This window comes from Perissodus microlepis, chromosome 16 (genome assembly GCF_051167445.1).
Source record: "Perissodus microlepis isolate ML-2025 ecotype Zambia chromosome 16, ASM5116744v1, whole genome shotgun sequence".
NCBI lineage: Eukaryota > Metazoa > Chordata > Actinopteri > Cichliformes > Cichlidae > Perissodus > Perissodus microlepis.
Window position 1 is genome coordinate 19,039,941 of NC_140476.1, and position 15,124 is coordinate 19,055,064.

Below are 15,124 nucleotides of genomic sequence, written 5' to 3' on the forward strand. Positions count from 1 at the left end.
CAGACAGAGAGAGAAACAGACCTGAACTTTACTGCCAGCTGTATTGATATCTGAGGAGTCGCCGCAAAAAAAAGGAAGTGGTTACTTGCTGTAGAGTTGAGCTCTGAACTAATGTATGTGAATGTATCACCATTTGTTGAAGCGATAATTTACATTTAAGTAATGTATGCAATGATTCAGAATTGTCACAACTGAAGTATATTTCTCCCAGAAACTGAACACAATTATATTGCAATTAATTTCCTCTTGTAATTTAGTCACTCATGTCATAAATGGAAAATATAAGCTGCACCTGAGTAAAGGAGTATTTTTCAGCTACTAAAACCACATCTGCAATTTTAATCAGTCTTTACCCACCAGATAAAAACTGGGACCTGCAATGATTTTCTTGCATTGCTCAGTTTGTGACACAACTATGATTGTTCTGCTTTATGACTGTGAAGTAGAACAATTAACAACAGCAGGTCATTTTTATAGAAGACATTTAGATATGTCATAATCAATAGTCCACTGTCACGTGACTCAACAGAGAATTATTATTAACATTAATATATTTTCTATGGCAGCACGATGGCACGGTGGTTAGCAGTGTTGCCGCACAGCAAGAAGGTCCTGAGTTCAATTCCACCATCAGGCCGGGGTCTTTCTGTGTGGAGTTTGCATGTTCTCCCCGTGTTTGCGTGGGTTCCCTCCGGGTACTCCGGCTTCCTCCCACCGTCCAAAGACATGCAGTTTGTGGGGATAGGTTAATTGGATAATCCAAATTGCCACTAGGTGTGAGTGTGAATGGTTGTCTGTCCTTGTGTGTTAGCCCTGCGACAGACTGGCGACCTGTCCAGGGTGTACCCCACCTCTCGCTCTATGACAGCTGCCAGCACCCCCCGCGACCCTGAAAAGGATAAGCGGTAGCGGATAGATGGATGTTTTCTATTAACAGACATGTATAAATATTCATTAGCAGCTGACTGACAACATTTCATCTCAGGACTGTGTGATTTTGAACAAACTGTTCTTGTGTAGTGACTTCCTGACTTTCTGCTTTTGCTGTGTTGCACGTGTTCTGATAAAAATGTGAATGTTTTGAGAGCTAAATAACTAAACTTTATCAGGACCTTTCAGGCTCTAACTGATAATGTCAGCGATAATGTCTAAAAGGATCTGCTTAAACATCATAGATTGAATTCAGCCTGCCACCTCACTGGTGTGTTTGTTATTTTTACAACAAGCAGTGCCACCCTGTGGTTGAGAGAGTTGCTGCCTATAACATGACAAACATCTTCTCTTCTCTTCTCCTGAGGGAAACTGATCCTGCTTCAGTGTCCTCATCATAATTCTTTCTGCAGAGTAAAAGTAGTGACCAATAATAATATCTTAGCACTTTCCAGGTGTTTCAAATACCTAAATATATGAGATAAGATTAGTAACACTGCCTTATAGTGACTAGTATAAACACAAGAGACTTTTTTTTTCTGTCCTTCACTGTGAGGATTTGCTGATAACGATGATTTTATGGTGCACGGGTTCTGGTGAGAATGTGAATGTTTTCAGAGCACAATAGCTAAACCTTAGCAACACCTTTCAGGTGTTAAATGTAGAGTGTAAAACCACAGTTGCAAGAGTCAAACACACCTCCTCTTGCTGTGTATAATGCTCCCATTAAGCTTTGTTTGATAACTGAATTAAAAACTGTTTCATTAGAAACCCTGGTGATGTCAGTGACATAAGTCTCTTTACACAATCACACATATTGTCCCACTATTGACACTCTGGCTACCACCTCAAACTTCTTTGTTTTTATGGTTTTTGTATGTTGTTTGTTTTGTTTTGTTTTTTGGTAATGCATTTGAAAAACAAAAACAAATTTCATAAACTTAGTGTGTGAAGTTAAGAAAGCTGTGTCCCACAGGTCTGAGGTGAATAGCCACATTGCTATAAGCTGATGGGGGCGGAAACAGTAACTCAAATAACCGTTGATTACAGCTGAGTTATGCAGAAGAGCATCTCTGAGCACATGATATGTCAAACTTTGAAGTAGATGGGCTACAGATCACACCAGTTGTCACTCCTGTTAACTAAGAATAGGAAACTGAGGCAACAGTTAGTACTGGCTCACCACAGCTGGGCATCCAAAGATTGGTGAAATGTTTCCTGATGAGTCTCTATTGCTGTTATATCCAAATGGTGGATATAGCCTGGTATAACATGGTGGATCCATGCTGCCTTTATCAGCAGTTGGCTGAGGAAGGCTGCTGGTGTTGTAATGGTGGGAGGGTCTTTGTAAAAACTAAGCGAAATGTCCACAGTCAAGATGAGTATTTTTTGTCCACCCCTTTATGACCACAGTGTACCCAATTTCTGGTGCCGGCTTCCAGCAGGGTAACGCCCCAAATCCAAATCTCAAATCGTGTCAAACTTTTTTTTTAAAACATGAAAATGTGTTCAAGGTACCAAATGCCCTCCACAGCTTCCTGTGGAGGGCATTTGAGGCTTCCTGCCATTCAGGACATTTATCTTCAGCGATGCCTCCATAAAGCACACAGCATCATCAAGGACCACAGCCACCCAGCACATCAGCTCTTCTCCTCGTTACCATCTGGCAGACGTTACATACACACGTATGTATGTGTATATGCACACACACACACACACACACACACACACACACACACACACACACACACACACACACACACACACACACACACACGACAAGTGGGCTACTGGAACAAGAAGGCATCGGTGGGCAAGAGACGAAAACAGGGCGTTGTTGGAATGCTACTACACAAGTAACCCTGGCGGAAGGGGCTACATGAATAGGATGAGGGACCTATGGATTCTTCGATACCCAACATCCACAATGACGGCGAAACAACTAGTAGCTCAGTGTTCCAACATTGGAAAGAAGGGACTGCTATCACAGCTAGAGATTGACGAGGTACAACATAAATGCTACGGCAAGGAGGAGTCAGGACGCCAGGTCAGGGGGGAGATATCATCACCCCCACCCGAGATTGGGTACATAGCCCCAAGTGCGATAGGAGAAGGATCGTTGAGTGCGAGAGGAACTGACCTGAGAAATAGGATCATGGCCAAGCTTGAAACCTGGATCCCCCGTAGCCGGTTACCAAGATTACGTGAAGTACCCTCAGAAGGTCTGCTAGATGATGTTAATGCAGCACTACGGACGATACCTACAGCCACGATTACCGACACTAACAAACTGATCTACAATACGGCAGCAGTGATCAGTGAGATGCTTGGCTACAAGCTGAACAGCCACAAGAAGGAGGCTAGAGAGCAAGATCAAAGCAGCACGGAGGGAGGTTAGCCAACTAACGGAGTTGCAGAAAGGTGCGGCAAAGAAGGTGCATAAGAAATACAACAAACTGTCCATACCTGAGGCCTTGGAAACTGCCAAGCAAAGACTCACAGCCTTGGCCAGCCGCTTGAGGAGGTACACCAGAGAGATAGAAGGCAGGAATAAACCAGCTGTTCTCCACAGAACCAGCAAAGGTGTACTCTCAGTGGCAAGGGAACAATAAGAGAACAGCACCACCAAGGCTGGAGACGGAGCATATGGGAGAACATATGGAAGAGCATATGGGAGAAGGACGCAACCCATAACGGCAATGCTCAGTGGCTAGTGGATCTGAGGGCAGACCATAGCGACCTCCCTGAACAGGGACCAGTAACCATCACAGTGGCAGATATCCAAGAAAGGGTCTCCAGTATGAAGAGTTGGACAGCACCAGGGCCCGACGTGGTTCACGCCTACTGGCTGAAGAAGCTGACTGCACTCCACGAGCGTCTGGCAGCACAAATGAACCAGCTGCTAGTTAACGAGAGACACCTGGAATGGCTAACCGAAGGTCGAACGGTCCTGATCCCCAAGGACCCCAAGAAGGGACCGGTCCCATCCAACTACCGACCAATAACCTGCCTCAGTACTACATGGAAGCTCCTGTCAGGCATCATATCGGCTAAGATGAACAGGCACATGGGTCAATACATGAGTGGGGCACAGAAAGGGATTGGCAAGAATACCAGAGGTGCAAAACACCAGCTACTGGTAGACAGAACAGTCAGCCGAGACTGCAAGACCAGACTGACCAACCTGTGCACTGCCTGGATTGATTACAAGAAGGCCTATGACTCAATGCCCCACAGCTGGATCCTGGAATGCTTAGAATTGTACAAGATCAACAGGACCCTAAGAGCCTTCATCAGGAACGCAATGGGGATGTGGCGTACAACACTAGAGGCCAACTCCAAGCCCATAGCACAAGAGAGGGAAGGTAGTCAGAACTGAGGGGATTGAACTACCAGAAGGCAACATTGCAGACATAGAGGACAGTTACAAGTACCTGGGGATCCCGCAGGCGAATGGGAACCATGAAGAGGCCGCTAGACAGGCTGCAACCACCAAGTACCTGCAGAGGGTCAGGCAAATCCTGAGGAGTCAGCTGAACGGTAAGAACAAGATCCGGGCCATCAACACCTACGCCCTGCCCGTGATCAGGTACCCTGCTGGGGTAATAGGCTGGCCAAAGGAGGAGATAGAAGCCACTGACATAAAGACAAGAAAGCTCCTTACCATGCATGGAGGGTTTCACCCCAAGTCCAGCACCCTGAGGCTGTACGCTAAGCGGAAGGAAGGGGGCAGGGGACTGGTGAGTGTCAGCACCACAGTCCAGGATGAGACAACGAACATCCAAGAATACATTGGGAAGATGGCCCCAACTGACCGAGTGCTCAGTGAATACCTCAGGCAGCAGAAACCCAAGAAAGAGGAGGGAGACGAGGAACCATCATGGAAGGACAGGGCCCTGCACGGTATGTACCACCGGCAGATAGAGGAGGTGGCTGACATCCAGAAATCCTACCAGTGGCTGGACAAAGCTGGACTGAAAGACAGCACAGAGGCACTAATCATGGCAGCACAAGAACAAGCTCTGAGTACAAGATCCATAGAGGCTGGGGTCTATCACACCAGGCAAGACCCCGGGTGCAGGCTGTGTAAAGATGCTCCAGAGACAATCCAGCACATAACAGCAGGGTGCAAGATGCTAGCAGGCAAGGCATACATGGAACGCCATAACCAAGTGGCCGGCGTAGTGTACAGGAACATCTGTGCCGAGTATAACCTGGAAGTCCCGAGGTCAAAATGGGAGATGCCCCCAAGGGTGGTGGAGAATGACCGAGCTAAGATCCTGTGGGACTTCCAGATACAGACGGACAAAATGGTGGTGGCTAACCAACCGGACATAGTGGTGGTAGACAAACAGAAGAAGACGGCCGTAGTGATCGATGTAGCGGTTCCGAATGACAGCAATATCAGGAAGAAGGAACACGAGAAGCTGGAGAAATACCAAAGGCTCAGAGAAGAGCTCGAGAGGATGTGGAGGGTGAAGGTGACGGTGGTACCCGTGGTAATCGGAGCACTAGGTGCGGTGACTCCCAAGCTAGGCGAGTGGCTCCAGCAGATCCTGGGAACAACATCGGAACAACAACTTCTGTCCAGAAGAGCGCAGTCCTAGGAACAGCTAAGATACTGCGCAGGACCCTCAAGCTCCCAGGCCTCTGGTAGAGGACCCGAGCTTGAAGGATAAACCGCCCGCAGGGGTGAGATGGGTGTTTTTTTTTATTTTTTTTTTTTTATAGTCAGTTAACTTAAAATCTCTTTTTCTTTTACTACATCTTGTTAATATTTTGCTCTTTACTATTTTTCTATATATTTTTTATTTTTATTTTTATTTTTTTTCTACTGTACCATTCTGCTGAGTGACTGTCTTCTGCTCGTCAAATACATTTCATTGCGATGTTGACCCTGTGCTAACTTGCATATGACAAATAAAACTGAAACTGAACTGAACTGAACTGAACAGAACAGTTAGCATGTCTGTTGACCAGAGCACTTTTAGGATGTGGTGGGATGGTAAAGTCACATCAAGGAGCTTACAAATCCGCACAAATATGCTATCATGTTCAACCAAAAGCCCATCACCCCTGTTGCCATGAAGAATTAGATTAGCTCTGAAATAAAAATTACCATCTAATCTGATACTAACAAGGTGTACCTAATAAAGTGGCCAGTTAATAGTGGTCAGTTAAGTTGTATATTCTCAATAAAATTGAGGTTTTCTAGATTTTCAAAATAATCTTAAACACTGTATATGTGTTTGAATGCAAGTAAGTGTGTGTGTGTGTGTGTGTGTGTGTGTGTGTGTGTGTGTGTGTGTGTGTGTGTGTGTGTGTGTGTGTGTGTGTAACACTCTTTAACGTATGATTTCCATCTTTGTGGCCTTGCTGTGGAAAATGACACCATATCGTGCACTCTGCTCTACTGCAGGTTTAAAGTGGTGAAAGAAAATGTTTTTAAAAAATAAAAACCTTATATGTTCAATGAAAATGGTGTTAGATAATGCAAAACCTAAATAACTGAACCCGTTTGAAAAGTCTAATCAGATCCCAAAATGACTCACCAATTAGGAAACTATGTGTTATGAGTAACAGCCTGCCTGACATACAAAAATGACTTTTCTCTATCCACCACACATGCAGAACAAGGGTCTAGCAGTACAGAAGGTGCTTCTCGTTTCCTTTATTTCTGCCCACACACAGGGTCTCACAAGCTTAACTGTAAAGAAAGAGTACAAACAGGAAATTCACACATTTCAAAGGTGTTGGAGAAAAACACTATCAGTATATTTTAGTTATTATAGCCTCATCGTGAATCACAGGTATGCTAAATATAAACGTCATTTTTCTTCTACTAGGTGTTGTAATCGATTCCAATTAATGTTCATTTTATTAGTTCAGTGTTTGTTATTATTCTCAGAAACAAGTCCACTACAGCATCAGGTACACTAAAGACAGAGGAAGTTCTTTAATCGTATTGTGTGGCTGCAGACCGAGCTCTAATCACCTTTCTCCTACCTCACAGGCAAAGCACAGTGTGTACCGTGTGCTTCAATGAAAACAAATTCTGTTACTAAACTCGGAAAATGTGCATCAAAAACTTGTGTTGTACCTGTGAGGACATGGCACACAGCTAAGAATGAATTAAAGAGAATGTCTGATAGATCTGGATCAAACATGAATACACACAGACAAAGTGAAGCTTCACTTCTACGTGTGCTTTTCAAGGTGATGCCAAGAACAGGAAGTGGTTACTTGCAGGGGACAAAAAAGCAGTTCATTTAACAATGCATGAAGTTTAAGCACATGACAAATTAAATCATAATCAATATAATATTTAAACAATAATTCAATATAAACTAGTTCTAAACAAAAAAAATTGTGTAATATATAACTATTACAAGAAGTGTTCCGAGAGCACAAACCTCCGCCAAGGGAGCCGTTTTTACATTTAAGGGGATAGTACTTTTATGAAAGTTTGACCCTATTTCACTCATATCCTTTATATGTTGTCAACACAACCAATGGTAGCAATAAACAAAGTTTTAAACAGCTCCGTATTACACTTGTAAGAATCATCATTAAGTTGACCTTGAAGGCCTCAGTGGACATAATCAAAATGTTAAAGGATCGTTAACATGACCCCACTCTGCAAGGTTTTATCAGAATTTCTTTCAAGTTATTTTGGTTACAGATGGAAACACACACACACACACACACACACACACACACACACACACACACACACACACACACACACACACACACACACACACACACACACACACACACACACGCGCTAAAAAAAATACACTGTCACCCTGTAACAAGCTTATAATGAAGACCTAGATGGAAAAAACATTAACGAGCTTGAGCTGAGAACACATTATTGTCATAACGTGAAAACTTTAAGGAAAATTCTTGAACATTTAAGTTACACTTGGAGTCGACTTGTTCTGATTCACAGTTTCATGTCATCCCTATTTATTTGGTAGACCTGCAGTTCATCCTGTCTCTGAAACAACATGTTTAGTTCCCTTCTCGTGTTCTTTAATACAAACCTTCTTCTAATTGGCTGCTTCGTGTAAGCAGAGGGATTTGTTCTATTGGCTATAGTAGCACCGTTGTCCTCCCTCTGATGGTGCCCCCTTAAAATCCCCTTCTTTAAAACTTTTTGTGTGGATTGTTAATCCGCTATTTTTACAACAAACAGTGCCACCCTGTGGTTGAGGAAGAACTGCCTTCAAAGGCAAAAAGAGAAAAATAAAAATCAGTGGAGGTTCTAAGATAGAAAATAAAGGCAGAGACATGTGAGTGACCATCTTCTGACCTCTTCTCCTGACTGGGGAGGAAACTGATCCTGGACCGGATCCTGATTCAGTGTCTTCATCACAATTTGCACATCCTACTGTAAGAAACACAAAGCATGCAATAAACACAAAACATTTGCCAATGTGAGAAATTAAGTAATATTTTTTTAACGTCATAAATCTGATAAATACTGTTCAATCACAACATCTGCCCAGTATAGCTCACCCCTTGTGCCACCAAAATGTCTATAAGCAGGACAAATGCGCGTGCTCCAGCACCTCTGTTATGACAACAGATTAATGTCTTTCTTGTGTTCTCAAGATTTTCTTTAGCTGTGGCTCCGGTAGGTGCAGGTAGGTCTATTAATTTCCATTTTATTTGTTTAGTCCTGAGTTCCCTGAACGTCCACATCAGGTCATCATGCACAAAATACCAAAAGCTAAACGGGCCTACAAGCCTCCCTTGGATGGAGTATATCAGATTTTTAAAAAGCATAAATGTGTCTGAATGCAGTTTGTTGTATGGAAATGCTTTTCTCAGTAAAACTGACGTCACTGCCACCAAAGAGTACTTGTGAGAACCCTGCAGAAACTTTAGGCTGCATGTTTTGTTCTGTTTTCTTGCATTATTTCTGTTCCTGTTTTATTTTGTACTCATCATTGTCTCTCATTTCTCATCTTTCACTTCCTGCATTCCCTACCTTTGTGGTTTCCTCCCATAATGTGCTCTCTACCTGCCTCTCTCTGTCTCCTGTGGACTTATAAACTGTGAGTTCTCCTTGTCCTCTCTGATAATCCTTGCATGTATTCAGCATTCAACTGTGTGGTCTTTCCTGTTGCATGACTCATATTTTGTTGTATTAGTTACCAAACCTTGATTTACAACAATAGATATCAGATGTCAGATGGAATGTCGTTCGGACTGGAGAAGTGTAGTCGAATGGTAACGAAGAGAGGGAAGGTAGTCAGAACTGAGGGGATTGAACTACCAGAAGGCAACATTGCAGACATAGAGGACAGTTACAAGTACCTGGGGATCCCGCAGGCGAATGGGAACCATGAAGAGGCCGCTAGAAAGGCTGCAACCACCAAGTACCTGCAGAGGGTCAGGCAAATCCTGAGGAGTCAGCTGAACGGTAAGAACAAGATCCGGGCCATCAACACCTACGCCCTGCCCGTGATCAGGTACCCTGCTGGGGTAATAGGCTGGCCAAAGGAGGAGATAGAAGCCACTGACATAAAGACAAGAAAGCTCCTTACCATGCATGGAGGGTTTCACCCCAAGTCCAGCACCCTGAGGCTGTACGCTAAGCGGAAGGAAGGGGGCCGGGGACTGGTGAGTGTCAGCACCACAGTCCAGGATGAGACAACGAACATCCAAGAATACATTGGGAAGATGGCCCCAACTGACCGAGTGCTCAGTGAATACCTCAGGCAGCAGAAACCCAAGAAAGAGGAGGGAGACGAGGAACCATCATGGAAGGACAGGGCCCTGCACGGTATGTACCACCGGCAGATAGAGGAGGTGGCTGACATCCAGAAATCCTACCAGTGGCTGGACAAAGCTGGACTGAAAGACAGCACAGAGGCACTAATCATGGCAGCACAAGAACAAGCTCTGAGTACAAGATCCATAGAGGCTGGGGTCTATCACACCAGGCAAGACCCCGGGTGCAGGCTGTGTAAAGATGCTCCAGAGACAATCCAGCACATAACAGCAGGGTGCAAGATGCTAGCAGGCAAGGCATACATGGAACGCCATAACCAAGTGGCCGGCATAGTGTACAGGAACATCTGTGCCGAGTATAACCTGGAAGTCCCGAGGTCAAAATGGGAGATGCCCCCAAGGGTGGTGGAGAATGACCGAGCTAAGATCCTGTGGGACTTCCAGATACAGACGGACAAAATGGTGGTGGCTAACCAACCGGACATAGTGGTGGTAGACAAACAGAAGAAGACGGCCGTAGTGATCGATGTAGCGGTTCCGAATGACAGCAATATCAGGAAGAAGGAACACGAGAAGCTGGAGAAATACCAAGGGCTCAGAGAAGAGCTCGAGAGGATGTGGAGGGTGAAGGTGACGGTGGTACCCGTGGTAATCGGAGCACTAGGTGCGGTGACTCCCAAGCTAGGCGAGTGGCTCCAGCAGATCCCGGGAACAACATCGGAGATCTCTGTCCAGAAGAGCGCAGTCCTAGGAACAGCTAAGATACTGCGCAGGACCCTCAAGCTCCCAGGCCTCTGGTAGAGGACCCGAGCTTGAAGGATAAACCGCCCGCAGGGGTGAGATGGGTGTTTGTTTGTTTTTTTTATAGTCAGTTAACTTAAAATCTCTTTTTCTTTTACTACATCTTGTTAATATTTTGCTCTTTACTATTTTTCTATATATTTTTTATTTTTATTTTTATTTTTTTTCTACTGTACCATTCTGCTGAGTGACTGTCTTCTGCTCGTCAAATACATTTCATTGCGATGTTGACCCTGTGCTAACTTGCATATGACAAATAAAATTGAAACTGAACTGAACTGAACTGAACAGAACAGTTAGCATGTCTGTTGACCAGAGCACTTTTAGGATGTGGTGGGATGGTAAAGTCATATCAAGGAGCTTACAAATCCGCACAAATATGCTATCATGTTCAACCAAAAGCCCATCACCCCTGTTGCCATGAAGAATTAGATTAGCTCTGAAATAAAAATTACCATCTAATCTGATACTAACAAGGTGTACCTAATAAAGTGGCCAGTTAATAGTGGTCAGTTAAGTTGTATATTCTCAATAAAATTGAGGTTTTCTAGATTTTCAAAATAATCTTAAACACTGTATATGTGTTTGAATGCAAGTAAGTGTGTGTGTGTGTGTGTGTGTGTGTGTGTGTGTGTGTGTGTGTGTGTGTGTGTGTGTGTGTGTGTGTGTGTAAAACACTCTTTAACGTATGATTTCCATCTTTGTGGCCTTGCTGTGGAAAATGACACCATATCGTGCACTCTGCTCTACTGCAGGTTTAAAGTGGTGAAAGAAAATGTTTTTAAAAAATAAAAACCTTATATGTTCAATGAAAATGGTGTTAGATAATGCAAAACCTAATAAATAACTGAACCCGTTTGAAAAGTCTAATCAGATCCCAAAATGACTCACTAATTAGGAAACTATGTGTTATGAGTAACAGCCTGCCTGACATACAAAAATGACTTTTCTCTATCCACCACACATGCAGAACAAGGGTCTAGCAGTACAGAAGGTGCTTCTCGTTTCCTTTATTTCTGCCCACACACAGGGTCTCACAAGCTTAACTGCAAAGAAAGAGTACAAACAGGAAATTCACACATTTCAAAGGTGTTGGAGAAAAACACTATCAGTATATTTTAGTTATTATAGCCTCATCGTGAATCACAGGTATGCTAAATATAAACGTCATTTTTCTTCTACTAGGTGTTGTAATCGATTCCAATTAATGTTCATTTTATTAGTTCAGTGTTTGTTATTATTCTCAGAAACAAGTCCACTACAGCATCAGGTACACTAAAGACAGAGGAAGTTCTTTAATCGTATTGTGTGGCTGCAGACCGAGCTCTAATCACCTTTCTCCTACCTCACAGGCAAAGCACAGTGTGTACCGTGTGCTTCAATGAAAACAAATTCTGTTACTAAACTCGGAAAATGTGCATCAAAAACTTGTGTTGTACCTGTGAGGACATGGCACACAGCTAAGAATGAATTAAAGAGAATGTCTGATAGATCTGGATCAAACATGAATACACACAGACAAAGTGAAGCTTCACTTCTACGTGTGCTTTTCAAGGTGATGCCAAGAACAGGAAGTGGTTACTTGCAGGGGACAAAAAAGCAGTTCATTTAACAATGCATGAAGTTTAAGCACATGACAAATTAAATCATAATCAATATAATATTTAAACAATAATTCAATATAAACTAGTTCTAAACAAAAAAAATTGTGTAATATATAACTATTACAAGAAGTGTTCCGAGAGCACAAACCTCCGCCAAGGGAGCCGTTTTTACATTTAAGGGGATAGTACTTTTATGAAAGTTTGACCCTATTTCACTCATATCCTTTATATGTTGTCAACACAACCAATGGTAGCAATAAACAAAGTTTTAAACAGCTCCGTATTACACTTGTAAGAATCATCATTAAGTTGACCTTGAAGGCCTCAGTGGACATAATCAAAATGTTAAAGGATCGTTAACATGACCCCACTCTGCAAGGTTTTATCAGAATTTCTTTCAAGTTATTTTGGTTACAGATGGAAACACACACACACACACACACACACACACACACACGCGCGCGCTAAAAAAAATACACTGTCACCCTGTAACAAGCTTATAATGAAGACCTAGATGGAAAAAACATTAACGAGCTTGAGCTGAGAACACATTATTGTCATAACGTGAAAACTTTAAGGAAAATTCTTGAACATTTAAGTTACACTTGGAGTCGACTTGTTCTGATTCACAGTTTCATGTCATCCCTATTTATTTGGTAGACCTGCAGTTCATCCTGTCTCTGAAACAACATGTTTAGTTCCCTTCTCGTGTTCTTTAATACAAACCTTCTTCTAATTGGCTGCTTCGTGTAAGCAGAGGGATTTGTTCTATTGGCTATAGTAGCACCGTTGTCCTCCCTCTGATGGTGCCCCCTTAAAATCCCCTTCTTTAAAACTTTTTGTGTGGATTGTTAATCCGCTATTTTTACAACAAACAGTGCCACCCTGTGGTTGAGGAAGAACTGCCTTCAAAGGCAAAAAGAGAAAAATAAAAATCAGTGGAGGTTCTAAGATAGAAAATAAAGGCAGAGACATGTGAGTGACCATCTTCTGACCTCTTCTCCTGACTGGGGAGGAAACTGATCCTGGACCGGATCCTGATTCAGTGTCTTCATCACAATTTGCACATCCTACTGTAAGAAACACAAAGCATGCAATAAACACAAAACATTTGCCAATGTGAGAAATTAAGTAATATTTTTTTAACGTCATAAATCTGATAAATACTGTTCAATCACAACATCTGCCCAGTATAGCTCACCCCTTGTGCCACCAAAATGTCTATAAGCAGGACAAATGCGCGTGCTCCAGCACCTCTGTTATGACAACAGATTAATGTCTTTCTTGTGTTCTCAAGATTTTCTTTAGCTGTGGCTCCGGTAGGTGCAGGTAGGTCTATTAATTTCCATTTTATTTGTTTAGTCCTGAGTTCCCTGAACGTCCACATCAGGTCATCATGCACAAAATACCAAAAGCTAAACGGGCCTACAAGCCTCCCTTGGATGGAGTATATCAGATTTTTAAAAAGCATAAATGTGTCTGAATGCAGTTTGTTGTATGGAAATGCTTTTCTCAGTAAAACTGACGTCACTGCCACCAAAGAGTACTTGTGAGAACCCTGCAGAAACTTTAGGCTGCATGTTTTGTTCTGTTTTCTTGCATTATTTCTGTTCCTGTTTTATTTTGTACTCATCATTGTCTCTCATTTCTCATCTTTCACTTCCTGCATTCCCTACCTTTGTGGTTTCCTCCCATAATGTGCTCTCTACCTGCCTCTCTCTGTCTCCTGTGGACTTATAAACTGTGAGTTCTCCTTGTCCTCTCTGATAATCCTTGCATGTATTCAGCATTCAACTGTGTAGTCTTTCCTGTTGCATGACTCATATTTTGTTGTATTAGTTACCAAACCTTGATTTACAACAATAGATATCAGATATTTGGATATTTGATTCTGAACCTATGGATTCTGAACTCTTTCGGTCTCTGCTCCATAGAAAGATACATCATCAAAAGGCTCTGATGGCTGATTTAGTTAATGAACACCAAACTACTAGCACCACAAACTACACTCCAGTTCTGTCTTTTATCTAATATGGTGCAACCTTCAAATATATTTCAAAAGCTGAACATATAACTGAGACTAAACGGTCTGGTCAACATAAAAAAATGATCATTTCTAATTTGGTGTAAAGTGGGAAAAAAAGACAAAATGTTACAATGCGTGTGAGATTATTGATCGAATCAGTCTAACCAGTCTTAAGCAGTACTGATTATTCAGAACTATCCTAAATTACATTCATGTATTCATGCTTACAATTAAGTAGTTAAAAGGTTTTACTCACCCACAGATAAAGACAGCTAGTGTGATGCCACACAGAAGAATTCCAATTGCGGATGGGAAAATCTGTATAAAATCAGCAGTAAACTAATTTCAAGTGCTTGTTTGACCTTTACTAGAAGTGATTAGCTCTGTGTTTTGTCCTACCTACCTTTGGGGTGCTCAGACACAGTTAAACTCCATGTAATGCTGTATATGCCACTTCTGTCTGTTATGCTACATGTATAAAGTCCTTGATCTTCAGGCTGAGCACTAAAAATAATTAGCTTTGTAGGAAACTCACGATTTATTTTCAGTCTATGAAAAGACAAATTTGAATGGGTGCGATTCAGCACATTGGAATATTGAAAAACACATCTGCTGTTGGTCCAGGAGATTAGGGTCACATTATTCTGTCTTATATTGCAGGTCAGTGTCACTGAGTCTCCTCTGGACACCAGCAAAGCTCTGCAGTCGTCTTTAGTGATTCCTGTAGTTTAAAGGAGTTAATCAATTAATATAGTCATCGGTAATGACAAACTTCGATAACAGGATGAACATAAATATGTCTGTACCTGCAAAGACATGCCACATCACTAATAGCGGAATGAGAAGTGCTGCTTGGTTCAGTCTAAACATCATGACCATCAGACTGAGAGAGAAAGAGAGCTGAACTTCACGATCAGCTATATTTGTATCTGAGAAGGAGCAGCAGGGGGAAAAAAGGAAGCGGTTAGTTACTGTATTGCTAAGAACTGCCTGCATACTTTTTCCACATGAGACCAGG

General features: G+C 42.4%; 1 long non-coding RNA gene across 1 annotated transcript; it reads right to left on the bottom strand.

Annotated features, from left to right (window-relative positions):
- Window positions 1-12,562: 12,562 nt before the first annotated feature.
- LOC146370760 (uncharacterized) lies at window positions 12,563-14,812 on the bottom strand. Its single transcript, XR_014797204.1, has 3 exons — window positions 14,510-14,812; window positions 14,363-14,424; window positions 12,563-13,153 (listed from the first exon to the last, which is right to left on the bottom strand). It is a non-coding gene; the product is annotated as an uncharacterized LOC146370760 (long non-coding RNA).
- Window positions 14,813-15,124: the final 312 nt, after the last annotated feature.